Source organism: Uranotaenia lowii, chromosome 1 (genome assembly GCF_029784155.1).
Source record: "Uranotaenia lowii strain MFRU-FL chromosome 1, ASM2978415v1, whole genome shotgun sequence".
NCBI lineage: Eukaryota > Metazoa > Arthropoda > Insecta > Diptera > Culicidae > Uranotaenia > Uranotaenia lowii.
This window is the reverse complement of record NC_073691.1, coordinates 204,017,393-204,033,615: the sequence shown is the minus strand read 5'-3', so window position 1 is coordinate 204,033,615 and position 16,223 is coordinate 204,017,393. Positions and strand designations below refer to the sequence as shown.

General features: G+C 38.3%; 2 protein-coding genes across 11 annotated transcripts in view; one reads left to right on the top strand and one right to left on the bottom strand.

The window, feature by feature from the left end:
* Positions 1-16,223, bottom strand: part of LOC129744513 (alpha-1,6-mannosyl-glycoprotein 2-beta-N-acetylglucosaminyltransferase) — a 519,113-nt gene that overhangs the window by 243,365 nt on the left and 259,525 nt on the right. The gene's annotated exons all lie outside the window — the stretch shown is intronic.
* LOC129744429 (chloride channel protein 2-like) overlaps positions 9,258-16,223 on the top strand; it is a 230,955-nt gene continuing 223,989 nt past the window's right edge. Inside the window, exon 1 of the mRNA XM_055737010.1 lies at positions 9,258-9,865. The gene's annotated coding sequence lies outside the window, so the exon portion shown is untranslated. The remainder of the gene's footprint in view (positions 9,866-16,223) is intronic.

Sequence of the window (16,223 nt, the reverse complement as noted above, 5' to 3'; positions counted from 1 at the left end):
CCAAGTTATTTTTGTATCGAGCCCATACGCTGTTTTATCAACAATAAGTTAAATATTGCAGTTTCCTACCTAACGACGAAACTAAGGCTGAGAATCACCCTTCTAAAAAAAAAAACAATCGAGAAGCACTCCAGCAAAACGATCGCGAGTGGGTTAGTAGCTGTTCGGACTTTGAAAAGATTGTTGGTACATTCTGGCGATGGTGGACACGTGTCTTTCTAATCTGCATTATGAGTAAATAACTTCAAACTTGAAGTGACGATCCCAAGAAACCGAGCGCGATAAGAGAATTTTGGAAAGTCATCAACTTGAACCAGCAAACAGCTCCGCGATCACATTCCGCACGCAATGAAACGGGTTCGGTTCGGATATCGCGGAACGCGCGAGTTCATTGCAGCAGTCGAAACGATGACGTATGATCTCGAACAATTTTATCGCTGGCTTCCATAGGTTTTAGCTGGAGCATGTGTTTACAAACAACACGTTTGATGCGAGCGGTTGGAAGGCAAGTTTTTGAATTGAAACACACAAAAGTGAATCAAAAAGAATAACGACAAAAGTTCAGCAGTGCTGTTATTTGTGAGAAAGTTCCTCGATTCGGTATTTTTCCCACAAACCTCCTTCAGGTCGGGGAAGGTGTGAGCGAGCACTTATGATATAGGTAGATATGAAATAGACATCCGATTGCAGTTAACTAATTGATTAATGATGGAGCTTATCGCGCGAATAGCAGAATGTCATCGAGGCCAAGTTCAATGTTGAGTGAAATAATTATCCAACGTTCGGTTTCCGTCTAACGAAGCGATCGGATTCGGTACTGCGGTTTTAATAACGAAGCGGCCAAAAGGAGCGCACGTATTGGATTACAGCACAATGCCTTCAAGCTGGTGGATCGTTTGGAGCAGGTTTTGATCGGTGAGTAACAAAAGTTTTCTTAGAACTAAAAGAATATCCTATTTCATTTTTCCGAGATTTTCATCCTTTAGGATGATTCATCCTTTATGTTCAATTAACTAAGAAAACTGAGAATTTTTCAAGAATGAGAAATGTCAATTCTTTTCTTTCGGCTGCTCAAGTCTGGACCAACCTATTTACAACATTAGAGAAAATATTTATCTACGACGCGCTCGCAGTCTTGAGCAGAGGATACACAATTCAGAAAGCTTTGTCGCGTCAAATCAGCCTAAACAACAGCTGTGTTTGTCTTGAAACGCTGATTGTGGCAAACGCGACCACTCGAGCAAATGAAGTCACCTACCTATTAGCTTAGAACATTTCCAATGAGCTTGAATGATTTTGAAATGTTTTCTAAAAACATAATTTATTTAGATTTTTATTTTTTTAAAGAATTAGTAACAAAAACTATTCGCTGTCCTCTAACGGTAACTGAATCCCTACAATTATCGAGATAAACATCAGGTATTGCGTTACCGTTAAACGGACGCACAATTACAAACACCGGTAGTTTAACATTTGTAACAGAATAGATTTCGAAATGTGCTTCTGGTCGAGTGCAATGCAATAATACCACCTTACTGGACGCAGCACCGAGCGATGTGTCATTGTGCTTTTGGATCGTATTACAATACTTGCTTGCTACAACGCCGCGGCGAATTGATTACGACAGCACCTTTCTGTGAATAATTATAAGTCTGCACATGGAACGAACAGTAGCCGGTCGTCTGTATGGCACCCAGTTAGAAGCAGCTCACAGGGTTATAAAAAGATAAAAACAAATCTTCAGCAAATAAGAAATTTGACTATCTTTATTAATAGCAGCGATAAGATACCTGTATCAGCCTGGGAAATTTGGGGTCTTGAAACCTATTCAAAATGTTTCTTTAAAAATTCTCTAGGAAAATACGACATCCCTTTGGTATTAAAAATTTGCAAATGTCATAACAGCAGCCATTTTAATTTAAAACATTCAGGTTTTAAATTCTCAAATAATTTAAAAGCTTAGAATCTTGATATTTATGTTAACATTGATAAAATTTAAATTTTTGTTAGTTTTCATTGGTTTTCATGTTTTTATAGATTGAATAATTTATCAGCCCATTTTTATAAATATAAGCTAACTATTCAATAAAAAAAACCAATCATTGAATTCTTTATTAAATGCTGTTGTATTAGTTTTCAGAGAGTTTTATATCAGCAGCACATATCAGGTATTCTAAGCCAGGAAAGAAAATTCGGATGAAAGCCAGTTTTTAATTGTAGGATTGAAAAAGATATGTAGATGCGATCGAAGGCTTTGCTGAAATCAGTATATCGAGCCTCAACATGGAAGGAAATCCTTCCTCACTTTCAATCTTGATTGGATGTATTTAATAAAATACGGGAGTTTTGTCGAAAGTTTGTAGCTTTTTTACACCAAAAGGAATCTTAGATATTTTTAAAGCATGAGTCAATAAGTTTAGCAGTCGACAGGTTTCTCCTATACTGCCGCTGCCGGCAAGTCTATCCCATATGCAAAAACAACCAACCGAGAAAAACGGCTTTAAATTTTTTTATAAACTTTCGTGGATTTCTCGGTTGAAACTTTACCTTTTCTATTTCTTTCTTCACAGATATTAAGATAATTGTTGTAGAATTTGTATTGTTGTATTGTTGTATTGTTGACTTTACTGTGCTGTTTTATCTAGTCTAACTTTCGTAATTTCAATGAATGCTTATTTTGTTGCACACATTGTATAAATATTTGTAAAATTAACTTAAATTAGAGGAGCAAATTTAAAGCATTCTATAAAAATATACATATGGGACAGCTTTGCGGGTATACAGGCATGACTTGGTATTTTTTTCACATATGTTGAGAACAAAGTTATGAAAGTTTTTAGTCTAAATTGACTAACTAACTAACTGTATTTGAACGATTTTTGAGATAAACAGAAAAATGACGAAAATGCATATGGGACAGTCTTGCGAATAGCGGCAGTATAGTTTATAGTGATTTTTAATTTCATAAAAAAAATCCAGGTTTCTATTTGAACTTTGTGAAAATGGACTGAACCTTCTGTGATTCGAAGAGTCATTCTCCTGAGCGGAATTATTGCAATCTCAGTGTGTTCTTAGCTATATCAGCAAAGGAGTGTATTCGATAAAAATGCTATACTTTGATTTGTAAAATTTTACAGGACGAAACCATCCCGACCACAGGAGAAAATATTAAGTGTGTACACACTAAGATTGCAATTATCCCGCTCGGAAACATGATCCTCCGAATTACAGGAGAACAGCTCAAAATGACACTTGAACCGTCAAAACCAAGAGGTTTTCATGTGGCACTGAAAGATAGCTTACCGACTTTCGTAGCACTCAATTTCTCCTGAAATTCGAAGGACTTCTTTTTCGAGTGCTCAGAAGCTCGAAAAATCTCAGGACAATAATCGCCTGTACTATAAAGGTGATTTCGTCTATGCGTTTTGGTTTTCGAGACATTCAACAGTACAATTACCTTCGTTCGCAACCATCGCCTTCTTTGTTTTTGAGACCGGCATCCGTCTCAGAGGTACTGTTAGAAATTAGCAATCTCGATTCCAACAAATCTCCTGGTGCTGACAATATTACCGTGGACACACTAAAAACACATCACTTGGCGCTCTCCAGTATCCTGACAGTATCCAGACAGAAGTTTATCCCGATGCATTCAAATTAGCCCGAGTAACTCCTATTTTCAAGTCTGGAGACAACTCAGACGATTCAAACTACCGTCCAATCTCAACGCTCTCAGTATTGAACGATATCCTGGAACAACTTCTCGTCACCAGGATAAGTGAGTACCTATCGAGATCGATCTTATAAGTCCGCGCCAGTATGGATTCCGAAATGGATGCAGTACATTAACAGCAACTACTAAACTCTTTGAAGATGTACATGACGACCTGGACAATCGTAACTACGCCGGTGCCCTGTTTTTGTTGGACCTGAGGCATTCGACACAATAGACCACGCCTTGCTGTTGCAAAAATTGGAATGGTATGGTATACGAGGTCAGCCTCATCGGTGAATTGGAAGCTGCATAACAGATCGACAACAATTCGTGTCTCTGAAAGGGTACTCAGGTAGCAAGAAATTCATTACAACGGGAGTACCACAAGGGACTCAAGCAACCAAAAGTCTCGTTAAAAAGGTCGAACACAGCTTAATCAGCATAATCAATGTGCTGAAGTTCGTTTTATTCAGCCCAAAATTTCAGTTCTTATTGAAACTTTAAAGTTCCATTACAGATTTGAACAGCCTTCTGTTCAGCCCGCAAGTAAACGATTAATCAGCAAAAACAAAAAAAAAACTCTCCTCGCCTCTCTTGCTTTGGTCACCACCAGCCCTTTTGTGGTGTGCTGCAGGTTTCTCGGCATCCATCTTTATTCCTCCCATCACCTCAATTCATCTTACTTAATTGCTTTGTTTTAACTTTTTTCGATACATGCCGGCACGCACACCAGTTCTGCCACACAATTGTTTGATTCGCTTACTCAAGCAATCACACAACCTAATGAAAAAAATTAGTCCTGATACCAGATTTCAACCGCGACCCTACGACATGACAGCCAAACACGCTGGCATGACGCCACGCCTAGCTGTTGCCTCACCGGCAGCTAAAATTCGAAGTGGTAATAAGCTTTCCTAGAATATCCGTAGAGCAGCCAGCGGCCAGCAGCAAAGACGCATGTTGATTATTACTCAAAAACATTACGAAACGGCATATAAATCAAACATCCGTTAAAATAATAGAGGAGAATGAGGATACTTGATTCCTTAGCTATATCTCGAAACTGGAATGTCTTGCAAAGATCAAATGTTCTATCAAAATGTGCCAAAAAGAGCAAAATTTTTACAAAATAATTGTTTGAGTAATTGAACTTTATTTGAAATTTTTTTCAAAATGTAACTTGAAGATCTTTTTTCATCACTTTGAAATGTTCTTTACATGATAAACCTATAACCAAAATATTTGTTCCAATATATCAATCGTTCGAGCGTTATATGAACTTCACAATGCCATGTTTTCAAAGCAATCGAAAACTCCCAACTTTTTTCAGAAAGTTTTCTAAAATGTTGAATATGGGTATAATTGATCCCTAGAGTTAAAAAACGGCATATTCTTCTTCTGATATTTATCCAACAATTGTCTTAGAAAAGGGCTAAAATAATTAATTTTCTAATAATTTTAAAAAATAGCGCCTTAAAGTATGCAATGTCATTAGCGTTGAGACAAAGTTATAGAATTTTCTTCTTCTGTCAGCTATAATTTCAGAAATGAGAACAAACATGACCAAAATAGTCAAAAAACATTCTATCTTGGTGTTTTGTTTGATTTTTATACAAGAATTAGGGCTTTCTGAATAAAAGATCAAGTCTCCTTTAATAAGGGATCAAGTCTCCCTTAACTTCAGAAAAATCGCATTTTTTTACTCTCACGAAAATACTTCTATTTTATCTACGAGTTCAAGTATCGTTCTAATTTTTGTAGCATAGAAACTTGAAGTTACAAGCTGTCTGAAAATGTAAAAGACGGTGAGTTGCTAAATTTTTCCAAAAAGATATGATAAAAATAAGAAAAAAGGATCAAGTATCCCCACTCTCCCCTACCAGTTTAAAAAAAATGGAATTAAATGTTTATAATTGTTGAGCATAAAATTCTTGAGTATATCTTGATATTGAATTAATGAATTGCTTCAACTGACTTTTAATGTGTGAAATTCGTGGTAAGTAAATACAGCTGAACGAAATTTTTTAAAGTCAAAATATTTACTCTTTTCAAAAACAATCCTTTGCGAATTAGCTTTAAGTTGTTCTGAGTTGAAGTGTCAATATAAATTATACATTTCAACAATTTCCAAGCCGAAAAAAATGATTCATTATTTACATGCCCTTTTGTGATGTTCGTTCGCATTTCATATTCATGAAATGGCGGACATGCCTCAAAAAAAACTATTTGAGGATCTTCTTGGAACTTCGAGTCCAAAGAAGGCTATTTGAGACCCAATTTGTAACTTTTATTCTGAATGATGCGAATGACATGTCACAAAAAAGGCTATTTGAAGAACTTCTTGGAACTTGAAGTTCACAGAAGGCTATTTGAGATCTAATTTGTAACTTTTATACTGTGTGGATGCGATTGACATGTCACAATAGTCTATTTGAGGAACTTTTTGGAACTTCAAGTCCAAAGAAGGCTATTTGAGACCCAAGTTATAGCTTTTATACTGGATGGAGGCGATTGACATGTAACAAAAAAGGCTATTTGAGGAATGTCTTGAACTTGAAGTTCACAAAAAGCTATTTGAGATCCAATTTGTAACTTTTATACTGTGTGGATGCGATTGATATGTCACAAAAAAGGCTATTTGAGGACATTTTTGGAACTTTCAGGCTCATATTTGAGAAAATTCGGTACCAATTCCCTTTGGAACCTTTGTTCAGCGAAATTCGAACTTTGGAGGCACGAGTTTAAGTAGATATGGGGTTGCTTGGGGAGTAACCTAGGCCCGCTGATGTCTCTAGTTATTATCAACGATCTTCCACAACTGAACCTACATTGCATAGTTCGGCTCTTTGCCGATGATACCATACTTTCATATAGTCTCTCCAACCCCCTCCAGATAGTGGAATGGATTGGTAACGACCTGCAAGTTCAATACTTCGACTGTAACCTGCTTTCGCTCAACCTATCAAAAACTTCGTACATGTTGTTCAACTCCGGTCGTCGCTCCATACCACAGTCCACAACTGCCATTAATCCGTATAGGCAATACGATTATATTGAACGAGTGCGCCAGTTCAAATATCTGGGATTACTTCTGGACGATATCCTATGCTGGTCAGCCCACATAGAGCAACTGAAACGAACACTCGCTCCGGTCTGTGGTGCAATATGAAAATATCAGCGTTTATTCCTACTCACTGGCTGAAAACCGTTTATTTTGCGCTGTTCCACTCGAAGTTACAATACCTAAAGGGTGATACGGTCAAAATTTGGTCAAGGGAAAACGCGTGTAAATCGGTGAAATCGTTTATTTAAAAAATCAAATTGAATTTCTTTTTCAAGTTTAATTAGTATAAAATTCAGGAAAAATATTCAGTTAAGCTTCCGCTTTTCAAAATCCGAATTGCCGGGCCTTACGCTTTACCCCTGCCATCAGATTTTGTACAGCCACCTTGTCCACCTTCTTCGCCGCAGAAATCCAGTTTGCCTTCAACTGCTGCTCGTCCTTAGCAGTTTTTTTGGTCTTCTTTAGGTTCCGCTTGACAAAAGCCCAGTATTTCTCAATTGAGCGGAGCTCTGGCGTATTGGGAGGGTTCTTGTCCTTGGGAAGCACCTGCACGTTGTTGGCGGCGTACCACTCCATGGCCTTTTTACCGTAATGGCAAGATGCCAAATCCGGCCAAAACAGTACGGAACAACCGTGTTTCTTCAGGAAAGGCAGCAGACGTTTATTCAAACACTCTTTCACTTAAATTTCTTGGTTGACAGTCCCGGATCCTATGAAAATGCTGCTTTTCAAGCCACAGGTACAGATGGCTTGCCAAACCAGATATTTCTTCGCGAACTTTGACAGTTTCATGTGCTTGAAAATATCTGCTACCTTTCGCCTTCTTTTTAACGTATAAAACTCCTGTCCCGGAAGCTGCTTGTAGTCGGCTTTGACGTGGGTTTCGTCGTCCATTACCACGCAATCAAACTTCGTCAGCATCATCGTGTACAGCCTGCGGGATCACGCTTTGGCTGTCGTATTTTGTTTATCATCGCGATTTGGATTCACTACCTTCATGTATTTCGATACTCCGGCTCGTTTTTTGGCTCGATGCACGGTTGTAGACGCTACACCCAGCTTATTTGCGGCATCTCGGAGAGAGAGGTTAGGGTTTCGCTTGAAACTACCGGCAACTCTCTTTGTCGTCTCAGCGGCTTCCGGTTTTCGTTTTCCCCCCGATCCAGACTTCCTAGCTGTCGACAAACGTTCCCCGAACACTTTAATTACATTTGTAATGGTTGATTTGGCAACTTTTAGCGATTTTGCCAGCTTTGCGTGCGAGTAGCTCGGATTTTCGCGATGCGCGAGCAAAATTTTGATACGCTGCTCTTCTTCCTTGGACGGCATTTTGACAAGTGAATTCCAAAACCAAAATAGGAGCAACATTCTACACACACTAACCTTCAAAATGAGGGGTGTTCAGGTTTCAGGTTCAGGTTCCACCGTGATATAGGACGATTGATCAAGTACTTGTGCATTCGAAGAAATTTCTTTCCAGATTTGGGAGGATTCTCATTCGAAATTCGTATGAATTCAGAAATTTTCCTGTTGTTCGTACATTATTCCGAGTGGAAAAATGCGTTCTTAGTGTGTATGATTGCCTGGAAGTTCCTCATTCAGAACTCAAACGAAAGTATTCTTAATCTGAAGTTCGAAACTGAATAAAATCTGTCATAATGCGTTTTCGTATGTTTTCAGTTCTGATTTACAGAATCGAAAATTAAACTTTGAACTTGAAAATATGAGAAGAAATTTGATAAGTAAAATTTATTTTTGTTCTGATCACGCGATCACCTGACTGCCAGGTTAAGTCAACCCAACACCCGTTCGAATCATTCCAGCAGTTTTGCATTATTGCAACCTTTCGATTGCATCCCTCCTTTCTATCGATCGCCTTTCGTCTGGTTCTGGTTGGTTCCATTGGATTTTATGGTTGGACCTAGTGTCTGCCCGTTGTAAACCCCAAACCAACAACAAAAACAACAGATCGTCAGGTTCGAAGAAAACAATCTCAACTCTCTTCCCGCCGCGCCCGCCCCAATATTCTGTTTTTATGGTTGAGGAGGAACGATAACACCGGCCGGAGAGAGTGAGCGATTGCTGAATGCGTTTTATATTTCACTTCGTTCCGGCGGAGTCGCCGCGCCAAGCCGGTTCTTTCTTTTGCTTGCTAGGCCAGGGAAGCACAAACGTCGATGACGTCGCGAACCTAGACGCCGGTCTTTGCAATCTTCAACCGCACCTCACTCACTCACGTGTAAACAACCAGCTGTTTCGAGTCTGCTGTTGTGTCCATCCAAATAGTTGTTGCGGGAAATCTGTCGTCACCGATAATGGTATGTGCTGGGGAGACTTGCTGCTGCTGCTTTTAGTTTTCTTCGATGCACACCACACGACGACGACGACGACGACGACGACGCGTTGGAATCTCCTGAACAGTTTTTGCAACACCTTCCTCCTAACCTAGCGAGTGAGTAAGTATAAGTCCGTCAGGTCAGTCGATCAGCGACAGGCCAATCGATCGTGCGCGTTTTCCCTTTGGTAATATTGAGCCAAACGACCGATCTCCAGTTGAGGATCGAGCGAGAGTGAGCGTTTGGAACTTGTGCGGATTTTTTTTCGGTTTTTCCGTCCACACCGGAATCCGGCAACTCGAAAACCGCTGAGTTACGTACGTACGGTTGCATTTTAAAGGTGTAAATCATACTCCCGCGGTTTGTTGTTGTGATTAGCTCGGCAAAGTTTCTATCAGCAGCACCCAAGAAGCGGAGGTGTCATTTTCAGAAGGAAGTGCACCACTTCCATTCGGGGAAACCTTATCAGTTTGTTTAGTGCCTAGTTCAGTGAATACCTCAGAGCCGGCAGACGGTCTTTAGGTCGGTATGTTTGTTTAGTGTAAACCTCGATCCAACCTGTGATTTTTATGTGTGTGATCGTATGAGTATGGTTATTATTGTTGTGTCATTACCAATGCTAATAGGCAAGGTTCACGTTTGCTGAGTGAGGACGAGTACACCCCCTCTGGACTGCGCTGCATTGTCGTCGACTTCAACACAACTCAACTAGGTCAGCAAGAAAACGAAAGACCTTGACTGGTGATAAGACGGGTAGGTGAAGTTCGAAAGAAAAGCTAGCATCACATAATTACAATGATTCCGGGATGTACATTTGTGCAGAGCTCCAACACAGGAAGATCCAGAAAAATCTGGCACAAATTCTGCATCCAAAAGGAGAAAGTTTTAGCCCCACACGCACCCATCGTAAAATTCGATCTCCAAACTCTAGGAAGCTGGGATCTTAAATCATTTAGGTGTTTGGCAAAAAACGTTAAGAAAACTATTTTTAGCCTGAGAGTCTAGGGAAACAAAATTAAGTACATATATCTGACTTTTTGGGAGGATCGCTGCCGGCGTGAATGATTTCTTTTGATATTTTTTTTCTCTAAGAAAGTATATTTAAACGGCCTCTGTTTTGGAACATTTTTTTCTTCTTAGGCACCCGACTGAGGAGAAAATCTAAAATAAAGCACCGGTGCACAGTTTTCGAATCGTTTATATTTGCCTGGTATCGGATTGCTTTCTTTAGATCCTTGAGTTATGGCATTTTTCAAATGGAATCCAACATTCCACTAAATGATTAGATTTTTAACTGCCCTAGCCATCAAAACCCAGAGAAGAAAGAGGAGAAGATTTTTAACATAAATAGGGGAAATAAGGGCATAATGGGCACCATAAGGAGGACGCTTATTTAACCATAGAAAACAGCTATAATATTTGAGTCACTTCATTGTTTCGTGTTCAGTAACTAAAAAAGCCTATTTAATAAAGAACTAAAACTTGAAAAGGTAGATAAAAACGTTTGAAAAGGCATTATAAATTTTTTTGCCAAAAGCAGAAAATCAGTCACTATAGGGTGCTCAAAAATTATAATATTTTCGTCATTTGGAGAAGAGTTATTTTTTGCTGAAAAATTAATACTATGGGAACTACAAAATTGTTCTTCATGAAAATTTATTTGAGAAAATTCGTATTCCCTGGAAAAAAGAAGTGCTTACTATGCCTCGGGTGCTCGTTATGCTCTTATTCCCCCTATTAGATAAAAACTTATCAATTGCTGCTTGTGCGAAGTCCACTGATGAATTTGTGGAAAAGCTGTTCCTGGGTTGGTCGTATTAACATTCGAGGAAAATAGTGATTCTGCTCATTATAAATATTTTTCGCTATGGACATGAACAAATTGACTTAAATTATCATCCGTGCACAACAAAAAACCAACAATGTTGCCCTTAAAATTCCCTTGATAATATTATTCAGAAAGTTAAGCAAAACTTTCAAATCTTTGCAGAAATATTTCGGAGTTTATAGAAAAAAATAGATATACTTGATCCTTATTCTGGGTCTCGCATGAGTTGACGATAGTTAAGTCACTCGATTCCAGGAGTCGCTTTAGATGATAAATGTTACTTGAACTTTGGAAAACAACCTCTGTCACAGACTATCGGAATAAGGTGACTATAGAGTCCCGTGCGTGACAGTAAGGTGACTAGACTATCGTTACTTTACGCGCGTAGCAGAACAAGAGGCCATAGCTCGCATTTCATGAAACGTCTGGAACAATTTTGACGGTTGATTGATTGAAAGGTATGGTTCTTATACCACTTTTTTGAAGTACGCCTCCAAATTGACAACTTTTGGTTCTTCCGGAGGGCCTGCTTTATAATCGCCTAATATTTCTCTATTTGGCGAAGCTCCGTCGCGTTGGACGGGTTCATTTCCTTTGGCAAGAAGGTAGGCTTCGTACCACTTCGACACCTCCTTTTAATAGTGGCACGAAGCGAGATCAGGCCAGAAGATGGTCGAGCCCTCGTGCTGCTTCAATAGTGATAGTAAGCGCTTCTGTAGGTAAACCTGACCGTTAACCGTGCCGGTCGTCACGAAGCAAGAGCTCCGCTTTCCGCAAGAGCAGATCGCTTGCTACACCATGTACTTTTTGGCAAACTTGGATAGTTTCTGCTTGCGAATCTCTCCGGAACGCTAAATTTGTCCTCTGCGGTGAAGAACAACAGGCCCAGCAGCTGACAAAAGTCCGCTTTGACGTAGGTTTCGTCGTCCATTACCAGGCAATGCGGCTTCGTCAGCATTTCGGTGTACAGCTTCCGGGCTCGCGTCTTCTCCACCATGTTTTGCCTTTCGTCGCGTTTAGGAGCCTTCTAAACCTTGTATGTACGCAAGGCTCTCCCGCTGCTTGGTCCACTGGACGAATGAACTTGACAAATTCAGCTTTTTGGCGACAACTCGGACCGAACTTTTCGAATCACGTCTAAACTGCTTAACAACGCGCTTGTGATCTTTTTCACTGCAGAGCATCCATTTTTGCCGTTCTTCACCTTCCGGTCGATGGTTAGGTTCTCGAAGTATCGTTTTAGTACTCTGCTGACCGTGGATTGGACGATTCCCAGCATCCTACCGATTTCCCGATGTGACAACTCCGGATTCTCAAAATGAGTGCGCAGGATTAATTCACGACGCCTTTTTTCGTTCGACGACATTTTTCCAAATTTACGAAAAATTGACAGTGAAGCATGGCCAACGTGATTTATATACTCTTATCTGATCATAAGCGAAAGCTGAAGTTATAATTCCTTAAAATTAAATTTCTACAACGTTTTTTCCGTGATGCAATTTGATATGACACACCCTTTGTACTCGTAGGGTGGCGTATGAAGCGGCTATTCTTTGAGCACCTATCCGTGGTCTATTCTCGGGTCTAATTTATACAAGAGTTGAATCAACAAAATAAGATCCAATCCAGTGAAAAAACTGGCAACCCCACTCATGTTCCATTACCTGTCAAACGGTTTAGAACTGCGTAAAATTTGGTCCAAATCTCATCAGTTTTAGAGCAACCCTTATACCGGTTCTGAAAAAAGTTGAGTTGAAACTGGTATAATAGACAGATGATAGATTACTGTTAGGAACCCGACACATAAAATCACACTTAAATTCAGTGATTAGCTAAAGTGATGTTAAATGTTTTAGGAGGCCGTCAACATTCCTCATGAACAGTTAAGTGGGATGGAGTTGGTTCAAATAGAGGGGGTGTGGTGTTACATGTCCAGGGTTTAAACAACATTTTTTTTAGAATTTTTTCGGATGCTTAACCATTAAACAGGAAGGTTCTAAATTACCAATATCTTGAATAGGGAATCTGTAGAGGATCCTGAATCATCGTAAAGATGATCTCTCTCTTGGTCTTAGTTTTGAGCTTGATCCTGTAATGTGGTCAAAAGGGATTTCAAAAGTCTTGGGGGCACAAGACAGAAGCTCCATAAGCGGTAGCCTCTTTCGCAAGGGTAAGGCTTTCTTTGGTCCAACTACCACGAGTCGTTTTCCTTTAGTACTTGCGAGGCATCTGAAATAGGAGAAAATATTCTTAGTAACACCTAACTATCTAAGGTTGACGGTTTTACCCCCAGAACATGCATATTTTTAAGAATAAAATTTGTACCACTTTAAAGATTTAACTTATCTCAACTCGAATCTCAGCGATAGTCAACAAGGAAAAATACCAAGCATATCGTAACTATTCATTTTATTGATAAAACTGTTTTTTCTGTACAATTATGTTTTTACCATTAACATAAAAACAAATTCAGTATGAAATGTAAAATACAAGTAAACGAATTAAGAACAATTTTACAAAACGTATGTTTTTTACTCCAAATACATATTTAGACATAATAAACTAAAAATGAAATGGATTTTCAGTATTTAACTAGACATTCGCTTTTGCCTAAATGATCAGAAGAATAATTAATTGATTGCAAGAAAATTCATATTTTTAACAACAGAACCAGAAAACCTTCTGACGCTCAAATCTAGGCTGTAGTATCTTAAACCACTTTTTAAACTCCCGAAATTGCACAGAAATTATAAGGTTTGTTCGTATGTAGAAACGGACAACTTAAAACTATGTTCAAAGCTTTCTTTCTCATCACTAATGCGTTAATTTGATTGAAGTTTGATGCTTGTGGCATTAAGATATAGCTTCCGTTTTAAAATACAGAGAACAATCAACGCTACTTATCTATTTGTTGCGTAGGTTTATATTCCTTAGCCGTGAATGACCATTCACGTGCTCCTGAAGATGTTCCGAATGCTCCAATATGCCGTTGTTGCCGAATTTTGTTCTCGGTGAAATTCGAACCCAGCTTCATAGAGGATCTTGCCTATTGTGGTCTTGATTGCTCATTTTTCACTTTCTTTGCATACAATTACGAAAAAAATTCGAATTAACTTCGCAACTTGTATATTTTGCTGTCAAAATTGGCGTCTGTTTTCCTCGGGCACAGCCTACTTCTTCTTTACAGTAAAAACGTTAAGTTATTCTTTCTCTCCTTAGATCAAGTTCACTGTTGTTGGGAAAAAGTTGTAGAAATTTTGACAATTACGGCACATTTTGAAAATTTTGCCATGCAAAAACATTTTCAAGATCTGTAACCTTCTAGTATTTTTACAACACGTGTCGTATTTTCGCATGCTGTGATGCAAAAATAGCAATATTTCTATCACATACGGCTGAAATAGAAACAGTGTTGCAAAAAAATACAACGCCCCAAGATCTTGAAAACATTTTTGCATGGTAAAATTTTCAGAATGTCAAAATTTCTACCACTTTATCCCATCACCAGTGAACTGGCTCTAAGAAAAACTCTGTAAAATCTGACAAAAGTTGGATGAAAATTTAGCTGCTTCCCACTTGTACTAATGCAAAAACATCGCCTAAATTCGGCAGCTCTTCCATCGCCTATTCAAAGCAATACTTAGCATAAATTTGAAGAGTATGAATTTTTTCACTCAGCAGAACTCAAATAGCTATAGCTATTAATTTTTCACTGCAAAGTTGCACTTCTTAACATTTCGAATCTTTCAGTAGATTCTTGATTGAAAAGCTCAATCTAGGGGTCGCTGTTTTGTTGTTTGAACATCTATGTTTTTTCCAGAAAGTCATAAAAATTTTGAATAATCTTTCACTAAGCTTGCGTTGCCCGGTTTTTCTGGACTTGCCCGGATATTTGACACTAAATTTAGGAAAAGTTCGGTCCGACCCGATTGCCCGTAAAATGCCCGGTTTTTACCCGGATTTATAAGGGTATATACGGGCGATAGTATTGCCAAAAAATAGGCCTCAGCCATAACCTCAAATTCAGATTTGCTGGCGGCCTCACCAGTGATGCTAGGTGCGTAACTAAAATTAGTATTTGCTTGTTTTAAACTAATTATAATATTTCAGAATTGATTAAATTTTTTAACTATCAACAGCTAATCGCTTGAATTCATTACGGGGCATCCTTAAATGAATGAAGATAAGCCATCTTTTGCTAATGAATTTTCTAGGTAAATTCAAAACATCTGAAATATATTTTCATGTACTGAGCTTGGTAGATTAAAAAAGAGTTGTTTCTAACTTCTTAACAAATGCAAAATCATTCACTGTTACAAACAAGTAAATTAATGAACTCCCCGTTTATTTTGACTTTGAAAATAATTGTTTACATGCTCTGATTATTATAAATATTCTTGGAAGCTTGATAGAAGTATGTTCAATCTAAAAGGTCGTTTTTTTTTAAAACACATCAGTGTATCAGGAACTACAATTAGGAAAACAAGATAGCTTAAAGAAAATTTATACACATTTTTCACTTTACTTTGAATCCTTTTATCACTGCCTCAAAGATAGAAATAGGAGTTTCCTTAGGAAAAATCTAGGAGCATAGGAGGTGTAGGAAAACTCGATCGCACCATTGACCAAAATGGATCCTGATCTTTAACCTTTCCCCTTTTAACACAACCCTTTCCTGGGATATTTCAATATAGATTCGCAGACGTATAGACGGTTTCTATAGTTGGAGATATTGACTTTCTTTTTGTGGTGATATATAGTTGGGGTTATCGGAAATTGTGGATAAACATCCTTATTGGCTATTTTACTGAAGATGTGTACAAGTTATGCTGATTCTGTATAAAATCTAGTTGATTATAACTAACTAACATAAATTAAGCGTGTAGATAAGAAAAAAATGAAATGTAGTCGGGCATGAACATAAATCAATTGAAATGACGATAAGACAACACATTTACATTGATCGATAATGAAAATTATGTCGGTTGAATATGTGATGTTTAAAAGTATGAGTAACTTCATGAGACAGTTTTGAATTGCGTTCGAGTAATAAGCATAAAAACTCGAAGCCTCATTCTCGTAACGAACTTTACAGACGACGGTTGTGTCACAATTATTCGACGAAAAAAGGTGACGATCACCACACTTTTGTTCCTGAATTTTTCTAAATTAATCTTTGAAATATGAAGGGACAAAAAGTTGTTAATTGATTCTTTGAAGTATCTTACTAACAATCCTTCCTTCATTCCTCATTGACTACTAGGACGTGGCCGGCGCCGTTAT